Source organism: Leuresthes tenuis, unplaced genomic scaffold (genome assembly GCF_036924035.1).
Source record: "Leuresthes tenuis unplaced genomic scaffold, fLeuTen1.0.hap1 SCAF_22, whole genome shotgun sequence".
NCBI classification, from domain to species: domain Eukaryota; kingdom Metazoa; phylum Chordata; class Actinopteri; order Atheriniformes; family Atherinopsidae; genus Leuresthes; species Leuresthes tenuis.
The window spans coordinates 20,517,006-20,527,470 of record NW_027325376.1 but is presented as its reverse complement, the minus strand read 5'-3'; the positions used below and the strand labels follow the sequence as shown (position 1 = coordinate 20,527,470).

At 46.3% G+C, this 10,465-nt stretch overlaps 1 non-coding gene across 1 annotated transcript; it reads right to left on the bottom strand.

Annotated features, from left to right (window-relative positions):
- Positions 1-1,704: 1,704 nt before the first annotated feature.
- On the bottom strand, positions 1,705-1,818 carry LOC140282412 (U5 spliceosomal RNA). The gene has a single exon (XR_011909850.1). It is a non-coding gene; the product is annotated as a U5 spliceosomal RNA (small nuclear RNA).
- Between the last annotated feature and the right edge of the window lie 8,647 nt (positions 1,819-10,465).

Sequence of the window (10,465 nt, the reverse complement as noted above, 5' to 3'; positions counted from 1 at the left end):
CTAACATCAGTGGGTGGGCAATCTCTAGTAAAGAAATAATCAATGCGAGAGGCTCTGGTGCCATCATGACTAAACCAGGTGAAGCACTCCTCTCTGGGATGCATGGTTTTAAAACAGTCAGTAAGCTTAAAATCCCTGCATATGCCCTTAAGTAAAATCGAAGTCTTATCCACTTTGTAATCTCCCCCTGCTCTTTTTCTATCTTTCCTGCTCAAGATACAGTTAAAATCCCCTCCTACAACTAAAGGTACTTGCCCTAGCATGTAAAGCTGTATATCTTCTAAAAGGTCATACCTGTCATTTTTTCCATTGAAACCATAAATATTTAAGAGGTTAAAGTCTTGCCCCATAAAATTCAAGTGTGCTAAAAGCGCCCGTCCGTCTCTCACCACTGTGCTACCTTTCACCAGAACATGTGGATTTTTAATTAGAATGGCCACACCATCATTTTTATTTTTATTTGAGCCACTCCATATCGATAAATGGGGCCACATTTCCTCCCATTGTCTATGGTTTTTTTTAAAAAGGTAGTCCACATTCTTGTATTAAAAACACATCTGATTTTATGGAGTCTAAGAAGGATAAAATACTCTGGGCTCTTGTCTTTGATTTCACACTTCTCACATTTAGTGTTGAGAAGGTGAGAACCATTAAAAGGATAAAGGAAAGTAGGTATGTCATTTTCGTTTTTCTAAGTTATCAAAACAAATTACACACTCAGGTTATTACTTGGGAAACTAGTTCTTCCTTCATTTCTTTAGGTGAAAAGTGAGTAGGGTGATCTATATTTCCTTTTCGCTGACGTAATGTTGCATTTAAGTCCCTGGGGGTTGATTGCAGAGCTAAAGTTAAAAAGGAGACCTCATTTAGTGAGTCGGAGTTCTTCCACTGAAGAACTTTCTGAAAGGGACCTGACCCTTCCCCTCTTCTTTGATACCACTGGGGAATCAGAGGACAACTCAGATGCCGTCCTCTTCGGCTGTTGACCTTCGGGGAGGTGAGTATCTTCACTAGACTCACCTGTCTGCTCTTCCTCCTCATTTAGCGTAGCTCCACCCTCTGCCTGTGAATTCTCACAGACTTCAGCACTGAGTGGTGAGGCCTCTACAGGCCCCTCCCCTTTTTGCTCCTCACTTCCAATCCAAGCTTTTGGCGGGAAGTTTGAATTTATTGGGTCAACCTCTTCACTTTGTTCACCAACTGCCACCTCTGGTCCTTCTCTTTGTTGGCTTGACTGTGGCTTTACAGTCTTTAATTTGTTGGCAAAAGATTTAGGGCAATCTCTGAAGAGGTGATTTAGTTCTCCACAGAGATTACATTTCCTGCCATTTGGACACTCTCCAAAAGTGTGCCCAATTTCTCTGCACTTCCCACATATCACCTTGGTACAAGCCTCAACCAGGTGCCCATGCTCACCGCACTTGCGGCAGAGCTTGGGCTGCCCCTGGGAGTGGATGTAACCTCGGTTTTCGAGGTGGCCAGAGTGTCACTTTGCATCTCCGCCCACCCGCTGCACTGAGCACTCTTCAGCCCTTTTAAATGGTATAACTTTGCACTCCCGCACGCTCCAGCGAGCACCATTCAAGCAACAACTTTGCACTCCAGCTTCGAACATCGGCACAGTCGCAACAAGTAAGGCGACTCTACTCAGAGAAGTCACTCTGCACAGTAACAAGATTTCTTTTGCACAGACAGAAAGGAATTCGCCCGCAAAGGTAAAGCCTGCCAAAAATAGAAACAACTCATTAGTGCTACTCTCCACAGAAATCTTTAGTAAAAGGCGCAAGACTTGTACGTTATGAAGAGAAACCAGAGTACGATTATCCGTCACTGCGGGAGCAGGGCATCAGGCTAGTTGGCATAGCCTCATCATGGTGAGCTTTGCTTGGTTGAGACGCTTGCCCCCCCCCCTTGCTCCTCAGCTGACCAAGTCGGAACAATCGGGCCCTATTCGATGGCTGCCTTGTCTTTTACTCTGTGCAAAAGACAAGGCAGCAACAAAAACACCACGGGAACACCGTATTGAGGCTTTGTTCTGACCGCTCATTCGGTGTCGCGTTTCTTTCAAGCAATTCTCCCGCTTAGCCCACACTCTGCTCGCTCCCAGAGCCATGTTAAAGTCTACTTCGGATTCACTCTCTTTTCTCAGCAGACTCTTGGGATTTTATCTATAAAATTAATTCCTTCACTCAAACTATGTTAAAACTGCTTTGTCCTTCATATTTACCATGTCTAGAAAGATTTAAACAAAAAAACCAACGTTTTACTTTGCAGTAAAAGAAAGAGCAAATCTAAAGTTTCAGGAATCCGAGAATAAGCTTTCTTTCATGAGTTCTTCACGATTTCGGATTTTGCTATAAAATGAATTCCTTCACTCAAACTAAATTAAAACTGCTAAACCGCTAATCTGTTACATGTAAGGCAGATGTCAAATTCACCAAAATAGGATCTAAGGGTATTTGGCCAATCGAGCTTTAGCAGCTTCGGTAAAAGAGTATAAGTTGAAGAGTTTGTGAATAAAGGTGTAAGCACACATAGTGAGCTCTAGGAAAATAGGCAGGGAGCAATGCTGGCTGGGGTATATGTTCTTGTATGTTGTCTGACTGTTTGATTTGAATGTGTTGTGTAAGTGTCCTGTTGAATGTTACATGTTTGGTCTTTGACACGCTTCACTGTGGTTGTTAACTTTGTGGTGTGTCCTGAAATGTTATATGTTTGGGCTGTGTGACATGCTTAATGCTTGTCAGTAGCTACCCACTTATTCATATATAGCAACTGACAACATAAGAAGTCCGGACATACTTTGATAGTAGTTGTAGAAGTATCCTTATTGATAATAGATAAACTAATTCATAGTTGTTTGTGCCTATGCGCCAAACAGCAGTTCAGAGTACCCACCCTTTTTGGAGTCTCTGGGGGAGGCACTGGAGAATGCTCCTACCGGAGACTCCCTCGTTCTGCTGGGGGACTTCAGTGCTCACGTGGGCAATGACAGTGAGACCTGGAGGGGTGTGATTGAGAGGAACGGCCCCCCCGATCTGAACCAGAGTGGTGTTATGTTGTTGGACTTCTGTGCTGGTCATGGACTGTCCATAACGAACACCATGTTCAGACATAAGGGTGTCCATATGTGCACTTGGCACCAGGACACCCTTGGCCACAGTTCGATGATCGACTTTGTGGTTGTATCATCAGACTTGCGGCCGTATGTCCTGGACACTCGGGTGAAGAGAGGGGCGGAGCTGTCAACTGATCACCACCTGGTGGTGAGTTGGCTCCGCTGGTGGGGGAGGATGCCGATCAGACCTGGCAGGCCCAAACGTATTGTGAGGGTCTGCTGGGAGCGTTTGTCAGAATCCCCCGTCCGAAGGAGCTTTAACTCCCACCTCCGGCAGAGCTTCAACCATATCCCGGGGGAGGTGGGGGACATTGAGTCCGAATGGGCCATGTTCCGTGACTCCATTGCCGAGGCAGCTGATCGGAGTTGTGGCCGTAAGGTGGTCGGTGCCTGTCGTGGCGGCAACCCTCGAACCTGCTGGTGGACACCAGTGGTGAGGGAAGCCGTCAAGCTGAAGAAGGAGTCCTATCGGGCCTTTTTGGCCAGTGGGACCCTGGAAGCAGCTGATAGGTACCGACAGGCCAGACGGGCCGCGGCTTCGGCGGTTGCTGAGGCAAAAACTCGGGCCTGGGAGGAGTTCGGTGAGACCATGGAGAACGATTTCCGTACGGCCTCGAAGAGATTCTGGTCCACCATCCGGCGTCTCAGGGGGGGGAAGCGGCTCACAGTCAACACTGTTTACAGTGGGGACGGGGCTTTGCTGACCTCAACTAGGGATGTTGTGAGTCGGTGGGGGGAGTACTTGGAGGAACTCCTCAATCCTACCAACACGTGCTCGGAAGAGGCAGAGTCGGAGAGCTCGGAGACGGGGCCTCCCATTTCTGGGGCTGAGGTTGCCGAGGTGGTCAAAAAGCTCCTCGGTGGCAAGGCCCCGGGGTTAGATGAGGTCCGTCCTGAGTTTCTCAAGGCTCTGGATGTTGTAGGGCTGTCTTGGCTGACACGCCTCTGCAGCATCGCGTGGACATCGGGGACAGTGCCTCTGGACTGGCAGATTGGGGTGGTGGTCCCCCTCTTTAAAAAGGGGGACCGGAGGGTGTGTTCCAACTATAGGGGTATCACACACCTCAGCCTCCCTGGTAAGGTCTATTCGGGGGTATTGGAGAGGAGGATCCGTCGGATAATCGAGCCTCGGATTCAGGAGATGCAGTGTGGCTTTCGTCCTGGCCGTGGAACAGTGGACCAGCTCTATACCCTCGGCAGGATCCTGGAGGGTGCATGGGAGTTCGCCCAACCAGTCTACATGTGTTTTGTGGACTTGGAGAAAGCGTTCGACCGTGTCCCTCGTGGAGTCCTGTGGGGGGTGCTCCGGGAATATGGAGTGCCGGACCCCTTGATAGGGGCCGTTCGGTCTCTGTATGACCGGTGCCAGAGTTTGGTCCGCATTGCCGGCAGTAAGTCGGATACGTTTCCGGTGAGAGTTGGACTCCGTCAGGGCTGCCCTTTGTCACCGATTCTGTTCCTAACTTTTATGGACAGAATTTCTAGGCGCAGCCAGGGCGTTGAGGGTGTCCGATTTGGCGACCTCAGAATCGGGTCTCTGCTTTTTGCAGATGATGTGGTTCTGTTAGCGTCGTCAGGCCGTGACCTTCAGCTCTCACTGGAGCAATTCGCAGCCGAGTGTGAAGCGGCTGGGATGAGAATCAGCACCTCCAAATCCGAGACTATGGTTCTCAGCCGGAAAAGGGTGGAATGCTCTCTCCGGGTCGGGAATGAGATCCTTCCCCAAGTGGAGGAGTTCAAGTATCTCGGGGTCTTGTTCACGAGTGAGGGACGAATGGAGCGGGAGATTGACGGGCGGATCGGTGCGGCGTCTGCAGTGTTGCGGGCTCTGCACCGACCCGTCGTTGTGAAGAGGGAGCTGAGCCAGAAGGCGAAGCTCTCTATTTACTGGTCAATCTACGTTCCCAATCCTCACCTATGGTCACGAGTTGTGGGTAGTGACCGAAAGAACAAGATCGCGAATACAAGCGGCCGAAATGGGTTTCCTCCGCAGGGTGTCTGGGCTCTCCCTTAGAGATAGGGTGAGAAGCTCAGTCATCCGGGAGGGGCTCGGTGTAGAACCGCTGCTCCTCCGCATTGAGAGGAGTCAGATGAGGTGGCTCGGGCATCTGGTTAGGATGCCCCCTGGGCGCCTCCCTGGGGAGGTGTTCCGGGCACGTCCCACTGGGAGGAGACCCCGGGAAAGACCCAAGAAAAGGCTGGAAAGCCCGACTATACACCATCAAAAGCGGGAGCGGAGGTGTTCAGCTGCAAGAAGGTCTTAATGTCCATCAATAATTGCTAGAAAACATGAAAGAAAATTTTCGAATATCAAACCGCACATGATCATAAGCGGGAGAGGAGGTGTTCGGCTGCAAGAAGGTGTGAATGTCCTCCCATAATTCATGAAAAATGGGTAAAAAAAGGTGCGAATGACAAACCATACATTATCAAAAGCAGGTGTGAATGTCAGATCATAATTTGCAAAAAGCTGATGAGAAAAGGTGAGAATGCCCGACTATACACCATGAAATGCGGGAGCGGAGTGTTTCGGCTGTGAGCAGGTGTGAATCTCCGACCATAATTGCTGAAAAATGTGTTAGAAAAGGTAAGAATGCCGGTCCATACATCATCAAAAGCGAGAGAGGTGGTGTTCGGCTGCAAGTAGGTGTGAATGTCCAGCCATAATTACTCACAAACAGGTAAAAAAGGTAGTATTGCCAGACCATACATGATCAAAACAGGAAGCGGAGGTGGTTCAGCTGCAAGAAGGTGTGAATGTCCGACTAAAGTTTAAATATATTAACAAAAGCGGGAGGAGAGGTCTTCGGATGAGAGTGGTTGAGAATTTCCAACCATAATCTATAAAATGCGGTGAAAAAAAAGGTGTGATAGAACACTAAAAGGTGGAGCGGAAGTGTTCGGCTGCAAGAAGGTGTGAATGTCCGACCATAATTGCTGAAAAATGTGTTAGAAAAGGTAAGAATGCCGGTCCATACATCATCAAAAGCGAGAGAGGTGGTGTTCGGCTGCAAGTAGGTGTGAATGTCCAGCCATAATTACTCACAAACGGGTAAGAAAAGGTAGCATTGCCAGACCATACATGATCAAAAGAGGGAGCGGAGGTGGTTCAGCTTCAAGAAGGTGTGAATGTCCAACTAAAGTTTAAATATATTCACAAAAGCGGGAGGAGAGGTCTTCGGATGAGAGTGGTTGAGAATTTCCAACCATAATCTATAAAATGCGGTGAAAAAAAAGGTGTGATAGAACACTAAAAGGTGGAGCGGAAGTGTTCGGCTGCAAGAATGTGTGAATGTCCGACCATAATTGCTGAAGAATGTGTTAGAAAAGGTAAGAATGCTGGACCATACATCATCAAAAGCGGGACAGGTGGTGTTCGGCTGCAAAAAGGTGTGAATGTTTGACTAAACTTTGTAAAAAGCGGGTAAGACAAGGTGCGAATGCCTGACAATGTATGATCAAAAGCAGGAGCGGAGGTGTTCAGCTGGAAGAAGGTCTAAATTACCATCAATAATTGCTAGAAAACATGAAAGAAAATTTTCGAAAATCAAACCGCAAATGATCATAAGTGGGAGAGGAGGTGTTCAGCTGCAAGAAGGTTTGAATGTCTACCCATAATTCCTAAAAAATGGGTAAAAAAAGGTGCGAATGCCCAACCATACATCATCAAAAGCAGGAGTGGATGTGTTCGGCTACAAGAAGGTGTGAATGTCCGACCAAAGTTTGTAAAAAGCAGTTAAGAAAAGGTTCGAATATCCAACCAAACATAATCAAAAGCGGGAGCAGAGCTGTTCGACTGCAAGTAGGTGTGAATGTCAGATCATAATTTGCAAAAAGCTGATGAGAAAGGGTGAGAATGCCCGACTATACACCATCAAATGCGGGAGCGGAGTGTTTCGGCTGTGAGTAGGTGTGAATCTCCGACCATAATTGCTGAAAAATATGTGTTAGAAAAGGTAAGAATGCCGGTCCATACATCATCAAAAGTGAGAGAGGTGGTGTTCGGCTGCAAGTAGGTGTGAATGTCCAGCCATAATTACTCACAAACGGGTAAAAAAGGTAGTATTGCCAGACCATACATGATCAAAACAGGAAGCGGAGGTGGTTCAGCTGCAAGAAGGTGTGAATGTCCGACTAAAGTTTAAATATATTAACAAAAGCGGGAGGAGAGGTCTTCGGATGAGAGTGGTTGAGAATTTCCAACCATAATCTATAAAATGCGGTGAAAAAAAAGGTGTGATAGAACACTAAAAGGTGGAGCGGAAGTGTTCGGCTGCAAGAAGGTGTGAATGTCCGACCATAATTGCTGAAAAATGTGTTAGAAAAGGTAAGAATGCCGGACCATACATCATCAAAAGCGGGAGAGGTGGTGTTCGGCTGCAAAAAGGTGTGAATGTTCGACTAAAGTTTGTAAAAAGCGGCTAAGACAAGGTGCGAATGCCTGACAATGTATGATCAAAAGCAGGAGCGGAGGTGTTCAGCTGCAAGAAGGTCTAAATGTCCATCAGTAATTGCTAGAAAACATGAAAGAAAATTTTCGAAAATCAAACCGCAAATGATCATAAGTGGGAGAGGAGGTGTTCAGCTGCAAGAAGGTTTGAATGTCCACCCATAATTCCTGAAAAAATGGGTAAAAAAAAGGTGCGAATGCCAAACCATACATCATCAAAAGCAGGAGTGGATGTGTTCGGCTACAAGAAGGTGTGAATGTCCGACCAAAGTTTGTAAAAAGCAGTTAAGAAAAGGTTCGAATATCCAACCAAACATAATCAAAAGCGGGAGCAGAGCTGTTCGACTGCAAGTAGGTGTGAATGTCAGATCATAATTTGCAAAAAGCTGATGAGAAAGGGTGAGAATGCCCGACTATACACCATCAAATGCGGGAGCGGAGTGTTTCGGCTGTGAGTAGGTGTGAATCTCCGACCATAATTGCTGAAAAATGTGTTAGAAAAGGTAAGAATGCCGGACCATACATCATCAAAAGCGGGAGCGGAGGTTTTCAGCTGCAAGAAGGTCTGAATGTCCACTAATAATTACTGAAAAATGGTTAAGAAAAGGTGCGAATGCCCAACCATACATCATCAAAAGCAGGAGAGGTGTTTGGCTGCAAGAACCTGTGAATGTCCAGCCATAATTACTCACAAACGGGTAAGAAAAGGTAGTATTGCCAGACCATACATGATCAAAACAGGGAGCGGAGGTGGTTCAGCTGCAAGGTGTGAATGTCTGACTATAGTTTGTAAAAAGCGGGTAAGACAAGGTGCGAATGCCCGACAATGTATGATCAAAAGCGGGAGCGGAGTTGTTCAGCTGCAAGAAGGTCTGAATATCCAACCATAATTGCTAAAAAACATGAAAGAAAATTTTCGAAAATCAAACCGCACATGATCATAAGTGGGAGAGGAGGTGTTCAGCTGCAAGAAGGTGTGAATGTCCACCCATAATTCTTGAAAAATGGGTAAAAAATGGTGCGAATGCCCAACCATACATCATCAAAAGCAGGAGTGGATATGTTCGGCTACAAGAAGGTGTGAACGTCCAACCAAAGTTTTTTAAAAAGCAGATAAGAAAAGGTTCGAATATCCAACCAAACATAATCAAAAGTGGGAGCAGAGCTGTTCGACTTCAAGTAGGTGTGAATGTCAGATCATAATTTGCAAAAAGCTGATGAGAAAGGATGAGAATGCCCGACTATACACCATCAAATGCGGGAGCGGAGTTGTTCGGCTGTGAGTAGGTGTGAATCTCCGACCATAATTGCTAAAAAATGTGTTAGAAAAGGTAAGAATGCCGGTCCATACATCATCAAAAGCGAGAGAGGTGGATTTCGGCTGCAAGTAGGTGTGAATGTCCAGCCATAATTACTCACAAACGGGTAAGAAAAGGTAGTATTGCCAGACCATACATGATCAAAACAGGGAGCGGAGTTGGTTCAGCTGCAAGAAAGAGTAAATGTCTGCCTAAAGTTCAAATATATTCACAAAAGCGGGAGGAGAGGTCTTCGGATGAGAGTGATTGAGAATTTACAACCATAATCTATAAAATGCGGTGAAAAAAAAGGTGTGATAGAACACTAAAAGGTCAAGCGGAAGTGTTCGGCTGCAAGAAGGTGTGAATGTCCGACTATATTTGGTGAAAAGCAGGTGAAGCAAGGTCTGAATGCCCAACCTTACATCATCAAAAGCTAGATCAGAGGTGTTTGGAAGGCCATAGTTTGCCAAAAGCGGGTAAGGTGCGAATGACCGACTAAATATCAACAAAAGTGGGGGCGGAGGTCTTCGGATGCAAGTGGGTGTGAATATCCCACCATACAAGTATGGTGGAGAGGAAGCTGTGAATGGCCGACGATAGTAAAAAGCGGGTGAGAAAAGGTGCGAATGTCAAACCATACATGATCAAAACAGGGAGCGGAGGTGTTTTGCTGCGACAAGGTGTGAATATCCACCCATAATTAATGAAAAGCGGGCAACAAGTAGGTTCGACTGCCCAACAATACATCATCAAAAGCAGGAGTGGATGTGTTCGGCTACAAGAAGGTTTAAATGTCTGACCATAGTTTGTAAATGCGGGTAAGAAAAGGTTTGAATGCTCGAACATACACCATCAAAGGAGGGAGCGGAGGTGTTCCGCTGTAAGAAGGTGTGAATGTCCGACCATAGTTGGTAGAAAGCGGGTAAGAAAAGGTTAAAATACCCGACTGTACACAATCAATAGCGGGAGCGGAGTTGTTCGGCTACTAACAGGTGTGAAAGTCCGACCATGGTTTGTAAAAAGCGAGTAAGAAAAGTGGCGAATGCCCGACAATGTATGATCAAAAGCGGAAGCGGAGGTGTTCGGCTGGAAGAAATTGTGAACGTCCGACCAAAGTTTGTAAAAAGCAGTTAAAAAAGTTTCGAATATCCAATCAAACATAATCAAAAGTGGGAGCAGAGCTGTTCGACTGCAAGTAGGTGTGAATGTCCAGCCATAATTACTCACAAACGGGTAAGAAAAGGTAGTATTGCCAGACCATACATGATCAAAACAGGGAGCGGAGGTGGTTCAGCTGCAAGATCTGATTGTCCAACCATAATTTGTAAAAACCGGGTAAGAAAAGGTTCGAATGCCCGAATACATACCATCAAAAGCGGAGGTGTTCGGCTGCAAGAAGGTGTGAATGTCCAACCATAATTGCTAGAAAACATGAAAGAAAATTTTCGAGAAATCAAACCGCACATGATCATAAGTGGGAGAGGAGGTGTTCAGCTGCAAGAAGGTGTGAATGTCCACCTATAATTCCTGAAAAATGGGTAAAAAAAAGGTACGAATGCCCAACCATACATCATCATAAGCAGGAGTGGATATGTT